An 11311-nucleotide genomic window follows, 5' to 3' on the forward strand; every position below is an offset into this window, starting at 1 on the left:
ATGTACACAAGGACCTTCTGGGCATAAGTGAACCACCAAGTTGTATATTTATTGTATGGAGCACAGAACCTTTTTAAAAGGGGAGCGAGTTATAGTCAGTGTGGAACTGAACTTGGTGGTCCCACTGTAGGAGAATTGCCCCGATCGGCTCCCTAGGTGGGGCGGCAAAGCCCTGCCTGTTTTTTCGCAAAAACTCCCTCACTTTCCGTTGCTTAGCAGAAACACAAGATCTCTAGCTTCCTCTCTGACAGAATGGTGGTCTGCCTTGTTTACATAGGCGGACTGCCGTTCTGCCTCTCCTGTGAACGATCAGTGGGCCCCGGTGAACATCGCTGATTAGCGGGTGCGTGCCCCAGATCCTGTGCATCAAATCACATACAGGTACGTGATTTTGTGCAGTAGGGCCGTCCTGTCCCAGTATATTTGCATGGGATGGCATCCCTGATTTCTCCACTGCCCATCGCTGAAGCTAACAGAGCAGTCGGGACACACTTCCCTTTAGGGTTTCACATATCTTGAAAAACTCAATAAGTTAACGTCTCAAAATGTGGACAACTGATTAGGAAAGCAAGAGACTTGAATTATGCAAGGAATGAAACTGATTGTATTTTCAGCATTTTGAAATAAGATGTCATATCTCCAGATTTACAAATGCACCCAGTGTGCATTCAATCATATCCAAGGCTATGATACCATCTTCTGTCACTCCCTCATTTTCCATTTCCAGACTGTTCTAGCAGTTATCCCTCCCATCCAGATGAACACAGAAGCTGTTATTTCCGAAGACATTCTGTTCATTTCTAACACATTGCATCCAGAGAGGACGACGCAGTTTAGAGAAAAGACCATTAGAGCAGGAACTCATTTCAAAGTCTGGAAAAATATTGGATTGCTGCTTTGGGTTTTGGACTTTTTTATGTGCAAAAATATAATTAGCATGCATTAGCGAAGTACATTTATACATATATTATCCTTATGGTGGTAGCTAACAGTACCATTATGGTTTAAATTAGCTTTTTCATTTTTTTTTTTTTTTCAGAAACTAATAAGCTATGTAGAAATATGACTTTCAGAGGTGTTAAACAGGTGCTGATTTGTTTATTTCCACAATTGAAGCAATTTTCCAACTTTTTTTTGTAAATAGTTAAGAGTCAGTCCTTTTAAGCCTAAATAACCTAATTGAAGGTGCCTGAAAATTTAAGGAAACAATACATATACACAAAGAAGGACAAAGGTCACCTCCTCAATTACTTTAGGACCAGCCACATTTTATCTTGCAATCAAGCTAATAGACAGCACTGCCATTTAATTTTCTCTTTGGATTAAGAAGGAACCAGCCCTGCTGCAAAAAGATTTTCATACAATCTAGAAATATAGATAAGCCTTCAAAAGTTAGATGTATGCATTATCTGCTTCTAGATAACATATAAGCAACCCAATCCTAAGCTAAGCATTGTATTGATAAATAACTGTGAATGTAAAACAAAAAGTATAACTACATACAAGGCACCTTAAAAATTTGTTTTTTTTTTACTAAAATAAGTGTAGGAATCTGCTGCCCTCCACTGTTTGAATTTGTAAATGCTTGTAAATATATTATGTATGCACTTCCTGTCCCTGGGTTGTTGGCTTTTGAACCCCAGAAGGAGGAAGCGGAGAGAGAAAAAGTCTCAGCCACATGTTCTTTCCATGCTGCTAAAACCAAGCCAGAGGGGACTATTATGTCTCCGACACAAAGATGGATGCCACATCGCAATTCTCCCCAGGGGCCCTGCAACTTTACTGTGCTGCAACATTTGGAGGTATCTCTATTAATAACTGTATATACCTGGGTATATGTGTAGATTCCACCAGGACTCCTATTAGGTCCTTTGCTGATAGTTGCTGTTTTGGAAGTATGTGCTGTTATTTTTCTATTCTTATATAAATCTTATAGTATCCTTACTGGCGTGCATCTATACACTTATGGTTAATGTCACATGCAGGTTGCAGTAGTTCCTCTGCTCCCAATTATGTTGATTCGATTACTGGTTAAATTCCCAGGAAAGGAATCCCCTCTCTTTATAGGAGGTCCTGTCCTAAGCAGAAGCACTGCCAACTTTATTATCAAACCTACTCTTCCACTTTGCAAAGGTTGTAACACAATATGCTTTTTGGGGAGAGCAATTTCTCATAACCCCCCTCACAAGAGGGCTACACCTGCTTTGGGTACGTGATATCTAAGCGCTGCCCTAGTGCTCAGCACAATCAAACCTCTCTATAGGCAGAACAAGTTCACGCAGGGGACCTCTGGACAACAGAATACTGCAATGGCTGTGGGTAGGCCAGGCACTCTAAACTGCTATGTGGTTTATTATATAGCTTCCTCTGATTAGCTGAGGCTGGCTGATGATGTCACAAACCCCGACTCGGCCAATCAGTGAAAGCTTTGTTTTCCTTCACAGAATACAAAGCTTCCCCTGAATGGCTCAGCCCCACACTGTTTTGTTCCAGGTATAAGACATAAAGTTTCTGTCTCAAAGCCTGAACCCAGCATTGTGAACTGTACTGTATGTAGTTGAAGCTTCATGCAGTTCATACAGCACTTAGAGCCAATACAACACTTAGTGGAGGAAATAGTTAATTTGGACCAGCTTGGTCCAAAAAAATGATTTAAAGTGACAGGAAACCTAGAGATCAGCTTTAATAAATCAACGCTTAGGACTCCCAGACCTTTGATGTGGTGCTCTGTTTCCTGTAAAGTTTGACCAATGATAAAACATTGCTAAAGATCACCAGCCATGTATATTATTCATGGTGAGTAATCAAATGTGATGGAATTATGGGATATGACATCTGCTCCTATTTGTCCCCAAGCCATAGCTACCAACTGCCCCCTTCCCCATTAGCTCAGTGTATGTAGGTGCTCCTACCTGCAGCAAACAAGCTACCATAGTGTGCCTTTTAACTTGGGTGTTTAGTCTGCTTAGGTGACAGGATAACTAAAAAAAATACTTATTGCTTTTAAGGCACCACTCATTAGCCAAAATGCTGCAAAATCTCACTTACCAGTGAGGAAACAGCTCCTTGAAGATCTGGCCAGAGAGAAAGAGCGATACCTCAGGAGCAGATCAGTGTTTTTTGCTCTCCTGGCAATGCTGTCACTGGCAAGTTGACAACCATAGCAGAATCACTTGTGTGACATGGGTTATTGGCTGTACGTTGTGAGGAAAAAAGTTTGAAACAGCTGGTGGAGGAGCTCATGAACGCACCATGTATACAGTGCCTTTAAAAAGTATTCATACCCCTTGAAATCTGCCACATTTTGTCATGTTACAACCAAAAACTTAAATTAATTTTATTGAGATTTTATGTGATAGAAATTTATGTGATAAATGGTTTTTAAAGTTTTTTTTACAAATAAATATCTGAAAAGTGTGGTGTGCATTTGTATTCAGCCCCCTTTACTCTGATACCCCTAACTAAAATCTAGTGGAACTAATTGCCTTCAGAAGCCACCTAATTAGTAATTTGAGTTCACCTGTGTGTAATTTAATCTCAGTATAAATACAGCTGTTCTGTGAAGCCCTCGGAGGTTTGTTAGAGAACCTTAGTGAACAAACAGTATCATGAAGGCCAAGAAACACACTAGACAGGTCAGGGATAAAGTTTTGGAGAAGTTTAACCGCTTGCCGACTGCCGCGAGACTATTTACTGCGGCGGTCAGCCCCTCACAGGCAAAGCGACGTAGGGCTACGTCGCTAGCCTGTGAGGCTCTAGGGAGTGAGCGCGCAGACACGGACCCCCCCCCGCACGTGTGCCCGGCGGAACCCAATGTCCGCCGGGCACTCGCGAACATCCGTTACACCGGAAGAAAGGCAGGCGGCTAATGTAAACAAAGCCGCCTGTCATTCTTCCCTGTGTAAGAATGGAGATCACACGGTTCTACTATGTAGGACCGTTGATCTCTGTTCTTACACTAGTAGCCACATCCAAACACAGTTAGAAGCATGCCCCTAGAGACACACTTAACCCCTCCCTCTAAAAAAAAAAAGTTAACCCCTTCACTGCCAGTGTCATTTTTACAGTAACAGTGCATATGTATAGCACTGATTACTGTAGTAATGTCACTGGTAACCCCAAAAGTGTCAAGAATGTCAGTCAAGGGTCCGATCTGTCCGCCGCAATGTCGTAGTCCCGAAAAAAAATCGCAGATCGCCGCCAATACTCGTTAAAAAGAAAAACAACAAAAATGACAAAAATCTTTCCCTTAGTTAGTAAACGCAATAACTTTTGCGCAAACCAATCAAAATACACTTTTTGCAATTTTTTTTACCAAACATATGTAGCATAAAACAAATTGGCCTAAAATGTTAAAACATTTTGATTTTTACATTTTTTTGGGGGGGAATTTCATATAAAAAAATTTGAAAAATATTGTTATTTTTGCAAAATTTACGCTCTTTTTTTGTTTATAGCGCATGATCAAAAAATCGCACAGGTGATCAAATACCACCAAAAGAAAGTGGGGTGAAAAAAGACGTCAAGTTTGTTTAGGTACAGTGTCGCACGACCGCGCAATTGTCTGTTAAAATCACGCAGTGCCGAATCGCAAAATAGGCCCTGGTCAGGAAGGGGGTAAAATCTTCCAGGGCTTAAGTGGTTAAAGCGGGGGTTAGGTTTTAAAAATGTAGCACTGCCCCCTAGGGGACTGCTGGATATAACACTTTCTGGATTCCCCTCGGTTACCCTTAGCAACTGATAGCAGAAAATTAGTACTTTAAGTCCTTGGCTCAGTCAATGGTCAGTCCAGGGGATGTTGTTTTTGTGTTTTTATTGAGAGCTTGGATAGGTGAAGGGATGAGTGGGATACTCCAACTGACAACTATTCACAATAGTGAGGACAACTGACTTTAGAGTGTAGCAAGGCCGCTGCTTCACCTTGCCACTAAGCTGAAGGGATTTTAAGTGTTCCTGCATGAAAATCACTTCAGGGCTTTAAACTTGGCACCCCCTTTCACTCTCTCTGTGTGTGCTGATACCCCTCCACTGACTCTACACTCTGGAGTGGTCCCCTTCCCGGGCAGACCCCTGGGCAAGTTCCTTTGTATTCACGGACACTGTTTTTTCAGATTTACTTCAGTCCCAACTCCTTCAGTCAGCATCTCCAGGGCCTCATGTGCTCCTGGCTTTTATACCCTATCCCATGATGCACCACGTCCTGTGCCAAACCCATGGGATGGTAGCTAAGCCTGTGTGTCATTGGCTGCATTTCCTCCACTGTCCAACGTACCTCTCCATTGGATACAGTGGGGGCAGGCCTAACAAATGATCAGGCTCCCCTGATAAGCAGAAGGAGCAACTAGGCTCTACCTACCTAGCACCTATCTAGGAGGGTGGTTCAAAAAAATATCCCAAGCTTTGAACGTCTCACGGAGCAATGTTCAAACTATCACCTGAAAATGGAAAGAGTATGTGTTCTGTCTCAGCATCGATTGTACCTGTGACCCTCTTGTAGACCTCCAGTCTGTAAGTGTGTGCAGCAGGTTGAATGATGGCTTTAACAGATAGTTTACTCAATGAATAAAGACTCCAGAGGTGTTCTCCAATGCTTCTTTATGCTTCAAGTTAGCAAAGGCATAAACATAGAGGCTTTTCCATAGGTAAATTTACTATGAAGTTACACAGCTTCCACACTCTGCAGTCTCCTCATAACAACTAAACAAAATGGCAGTTACAGCAGGAAAATGGAGATGGAAGAAACCATCTAGCCAGAAACAGCAGGGGTGCAAGGAAGATACCAATAACATAACATAACATGTAATAACAACTGCTAGACAGTTAAAGCTGCATGGCAGCACACTCCCCGCCTGGTATCGTGAGATACCACTACACAATTATTTTCCATAAACATACAATTAACATTGCATACAGTAGAATGCTATGTAGCCCTCTCCTCTAAGCTAACTATGCTAGAGATCTAAGTGACTCCTTCACATAACACTGAATCAGAATTTTTGGAAGCAGGCATAATTAGGACTGTCTCAGTGACTGGTCTCAGGAAGGTTTTTGGGCTCCCGTCCTTTACAATCCTGACTTCCACACTTCGGACCTTTCCATCATCACTAGCAATGGCCTTTGAAATAACTCCAACTGGCCACTGGATCCGATTGGTTTGCTTTTCTTTTAGAAGAACCAGGTCTCCTTCCTTTAAGTTAGGCTTCTGGGTATGCCACTTTTTACGTCCTTGAAGAAGTGTGAGGTATTCCCTCCTCCATCTGTCCCAGAAACAATCTGCAAGGTATTGAGCGTATCTCCATTGACGTTTATATATGTCCTTTTCATCAAAGATGCTCTTTGGCGCTGGGATCTGTCCAATTTTCCGGCTTAATAATGCAGCTGGAGTTAAAACAGTTGGACATTCTGGGTCTGTGGATACAGCTGTCAGCGGTCTTGAGTTGATTATTGCTGCGACCTCACCAAGGAATGTATTAAGTACTTCATGGGTAAGACGTGAAGAACTCACATCAAGCAACATAGAATCCAGTATGCGCCTTGCCATCCCAATCATACGTTCCCATGCTCCGCCCATGTGTGAAGCGTGTGGTGGGTTGAATTTCCACAGGTTTGCAGTGGCGGAGAAGGTGGCCCTTGGAGGTGGCTCTGTCTGAGAAGCTCGCTCCCGCAGGGGTTTGTTAATGCTCTGGGACGCTCTCTCGCTATAATTGAACTGGTTGGTCAGTTTTCTCTCCTTCTTGTTCCTGGATGATATTTCCTCACCTTCTGTCCATTCTTCACAAGCCTGAGCGTCAGACTTCCTATCTGTATCTTTGTCTCTTGGCTCTGTGGAGTCGTTGGTCTGAGTCTCTTCAATGACTCCCAACTTCGCCATCTGTCGCCGCGCTTCATCAGAGTCTTCGCGTGGCATGTTTCCTTCCAGGGAGAAGTGTACGGCCAGCTGGTCCACGATGCTAATGGGTTTGTAGGCCCGTTCCTTAAAACTGTACCTCACAATGTTCTGGGGGGCATGAGGGTTGTTTGTAGTCAGGATACGAGCGAATTTCTCCTTAAGTTCAGCCTCGCTGAGTTCCAGCTGGTCCGGAGGCTTAAACAGAGTCTTGGCCTGCATCCATTCATCAGCTCCATCCCCCATATCTGTGGAGTCATCTTCATCCTCCAAATTTCTTCTTGAGCAGATGTTGGAACTCAATGCTACAACTTCAGGCCGGATTTCCGGATCAGTATCTGGATCCTCCAGGCGGAAATCGATATCTTCTTCTGAGTTTGTAGAAGACTGGTCCATTAAAAACTTGGGTCCTGAAAACCAAATGGTTTGTGTGAGGACAACTGCTGGCACTAAAATCTTCTGCATGAATGCTAGAAAGTGCTCTCGCTTCTCAGGTTTGTTACGGAGAGTTTTCTTCAGTGCAGCAAATCTGGTTAAAGCTTGTTCTCGATTGTTAGGGAGAGTAAGCCTTGGTACTCGGAAGGGTACTGGAGCTACCCAACTGTTGGAATTGTCCTTGAAGAACTCTTCATCCATAATCTTGATGAACTCCTTGTCTTCGACTGAAGGAGCAATCTTGTTGTCATCACAAGTAGTCTTGTACACTGAATCACCAAAGTCCTTTTGAGAAGTGAGCTTACAGTTAATACTTTGAAGTGCTTGATATGGAACTTCGTTTTTGAAATCAAGTCTTTCCTTCACATAATAATGCGATGGACATTTCATCAATTGACAGGTAACATTCGTTTTGTAGGAAGCTACATCCAAGAGCTTGTGAGATTGGTCTAAACAGACTTCTCCTATTATCACCCATCCAAGATCGAGTTTCTGGGCTTGAGGAGCATCATCTGGACCGTTACATAACTCTCTTATTTTATGAACTCTAGGAATGTCTCTCCCTAGTAGAATCAAAATCTTAACATCCTTGTTAAGTGGTGGAATGTAGTTAGCAATGTGACTCAAATGAGGGTGATGACGTGCAACCTCTGGTGTGGGGATTTCTTCTCTGTTGTTCGATAGTTGATCACATTCAATTAGAGTTGGAAGAGGAAACTCTGTGTCCTCATATTCTGATGCAACTACGAAGCCATGGGCTCTTCTTCCAGAAGTATTGACCTTTCCTGCACATGTCTGCAAGGTATAGGACCAGGCCTCTCCTTGAATGTTGAATAGGTCAAAGAATTCTGTACTGGCCAATGAGCGATTGCTCTGATCATCGAGTATGGCGTACATTTTTATGGATTTTTGTGGACATCCTTCAGGAAACACTCTTACAAGACATATCTTGCTACAAGACTTGCTATGAAGCCCTTCTCCACATACCTCTGTACACCTTGTGGTTACGGGGTCGGCATATTGCTCAGTTCTCTCCCCGCCATCATCTGATGTAGTCTTGGGGTTGCTGCCGGGTGAAGGTTTCCTTTTGAACAGGTCTGAATGAAGAGCGTCCACATGTTTGGCACTGTTGCAGAGAGAACATCTGATGGTGATCTTACAGTCTCTAGCTAAATGATCGGAGGATGCACAACACTTAAAACAGATATTATGCTCTTTGAGAAATGACTTGCGTTCTTCAATAGGCTTGTCCTTAAATGCACGACATTTGGAGAGAGAGTGTGGCGCATTATGAATAGGACACTGTTGATTAAGATTGCTAGCTTTAATGTCTGTAGCTAAGACGTTGGATGCTATTGCAGTCTTCCTCACGGCAATAGGATGCCTTAAATCCTTGAATTTACTGTTGGTGGCAATACCCCTTGAAGTACTTAAAGGAATGGTGGTTGTATCTGGATAGAAGAAGCTTGGGTCATTCTTGGATCTTGCAACCTTCCGCACGAACTCTGAAAAATAAGAAAAGGGAGGGAAGGAAACACAATGCTCATACTTATACTTTGATCCTACACTAGTCCACTTTCCCTGAAGATGACTAGGCAACTTTGCTACAATAGGATTTACGCCCTGAGCAGTGTCTAAATAGCTAAGACCTGGTAAACTAGGATCTAACTTAGCAATTTCAAGTTCATGAAGGAGGTCACCTAACTCTCTAAGCTTATGATTGTCCTTAACAGAGATTTTAGGAAAGTCGTTTAGTCTCTGGAATAAGGCAGATTCAATGACTTCGGGGCTCCCATAGTCTTGTTCTAGACGTTCCCAGGCAGCATCAAGGCCTGCTTTAAAGTTATAAATGTAGACAGATTTAAGTCTCTTTACTTGTTCTGAAGATTGATGCCCCAACCACTTTATTAGTAAGTCAAGTTCTGCTTGAGGATCAATGTCCAAGTTCTTGGTTACCGCCTTAAATGTAGATCTCCAACTCCTGTAGTTCTCTGGGCGGTCATCAAATCCAGACAGTCCAGTTGTAATCAACTCTTGTCGAATCATATACTTGCTGAACTCTGCAATGTCAGTGCTTTCAGTTTTTATAGCCACAGGGTCTACTGATGGTGCGCCGTCTTGGACCATGGTTGGTATCTGATGTTGGCTGGTAGGTAGAGAGAAAGGTGTTGCAGATGGGTTTAATTTAGGTAAGGGTCTGTCGACTGAAGGTCTCTGAGCATTTGAAGTCAAAGAGAGCTGTATCAAAGGGGGTATAGAGTTCATTCTGTAGTCTTCTGCTGTGCCCTTGTAATCTCTATGCACATAGGGTTGTGGTGGCACATGAGCTGCGTAGGTTGATTCACTTGATTTTGTGACGTGCGGTAGTTGTGGAGGGTCTCTGTTAGTAGGTGTGTCTAGTTGACCAGCTTGCTTTGGCGACACATTGCCTTCTGATCCACTTGCTGGATGATTATGAGAAGAATATCCAACTGTAGGTGGGACTGTATTGTCGTGGTTCTGAGTTAGGACAAACTGTAGGGTCCTTTCAACAGGGTCTTGACAAGCAGGCAAGCTGGTACAAGCTGCTCCTTCTTCTTCCAATAGGGCTTGTTCCAAGACAGATAACTCTGCTAAAGCTACTTCCTTTTCTCTGTTCTTCTGAAGAATTTCTAGCTGAGCCTCTGTTTCTGCTTGAATGCGTTTAACTTCTGCTTTGAAGGCTGCTTCTTTTTCAGAGCAGGCGGCTTGAACCTGGGCTACTGCAACCTTTTGGCGAGCTTTGAGTATTTGGTCGCTCAGTATTGACCTTATAGAGCAGGACCGCAATGACTTAGAAGAAGATTTATGATATGAGCGGGCAGACCTAGAAGATTTTCCTGAGTTTCTGGAAGAAGCAGAGTTACAGGATGTAGTCTAATGTATCTGTGCCAATCTCCCTTCTATCTGTGCCTTTGCTTCAAGATATGTGCTATGCCTCTGCTGGTCAGTAGAAGTAAAGTCCTTTAATTCCAATGCAGCTTCCTCTATGTTGGAATGTGACAATAGGGAATAGTACTTCTCAGAAAGTCTTTTATAATTCTCAAATGCCTTCTTAACCCTTGAGAGAGCAGTGTTCAATTGCTCAGAATTGTTGCTAGTTTCATTAGTGGCTGTTATACAACTTAAAGTCTTTTCCCATAATGCAGTCAGGTTACTAGATGTTTCTTCCTTACTTGCTTCATAAACCTCCCTTGCCTTCAAGGATGGATGAGGGGCTCTGACAGGACGAGCAGAATGAAGTAAGGAGTCTGCTTTATCTTGACTAAATGCAGGTAACTCTGTGAGATCTCTGTCAGACATAATAAGTACTGTATTTCTGGTGTCTTGTTAAAAATCTGCCAGAGCTCAGCTCTGTAAGTAGTGAATTCTGTTATTAAGCAGGCTGGGCTGAGGTATTTTTTTGTTACAATAGTGGCTAGTGCTGGAACTAGTTCAAACTGGATCACCTCAGAAGGCTGTAACAGTAATGAAGCAGTAATAGGTGGCTGGTTTCATATGCAGAGTAATGCTTCTGGTGACTCTCAGACAAGTTTGGTACTCACAGTTCTGAAGCTGTATATTACCATGGACATTTACTTCAAGTACTTTTTGGAACTGTACTCTCTGAAACTGTGTATTCCTGTAAATTTACTGTTCTTAAGCTGCAGAGATACCTGTGATGGATTCTTCATGTAAATTTACTTTTCTTAAGCTGCAGAGATACCTGTGATGGATTCTTCATGTAAATTTACTGTCTGAAGCTGTGTATTCCTGTAAATTTACTCTCTGAAGCTGTGTACTCCTGTAAATTTACTGTTCTGTCTCAGCATCGATTGTACCTGTGACCCTCTTGTAGACCTCCAGTCTGTAAGTGTGTGCAGCAGGTTGAATGATGGCTTTAACAGATAGTTTACTCAATGAATAAAGACTCCAGAGGTGTTCTCCAATGCTTCTTTATGCTTCAAGTTAGCAAAGGCATAAACATAGGCT

At 42.7% G+C, this 11311-nt stretch overlaps 1 pseudogene across 1 annotated transcript; it reads right to left on the reverse strand.

The window, feature by feature from the left end:
• Window positions 1-8220: 8220 nt before the first annotated feature.
• On the reverse strand, window positions 8221-10908 carry LOC309544661 (annotated as a pseudogene). Its single transcript has 2 exons — window positions 10881-10908; window positions 8221-8826 (listed from the first exon to the last, which is right to left on the reverse strand). The product of its transcript is annotated as an uncharacterized misc_RNA (transcript).
• Between the last annotated feature and the right edge of the window lie 403 nt (window positions 10909-11311).

Source organism: Pelophylax lessonae, assembly GCF_965119305.1.
Source record: "Pelophylax lessonae genome assembly, chromosome: 1".
NCBI lineage: Eukaryota > Metazoa > Chordata > Amphibia > Anura > Ranidae > Pelophylax > Pelophylax lessonae.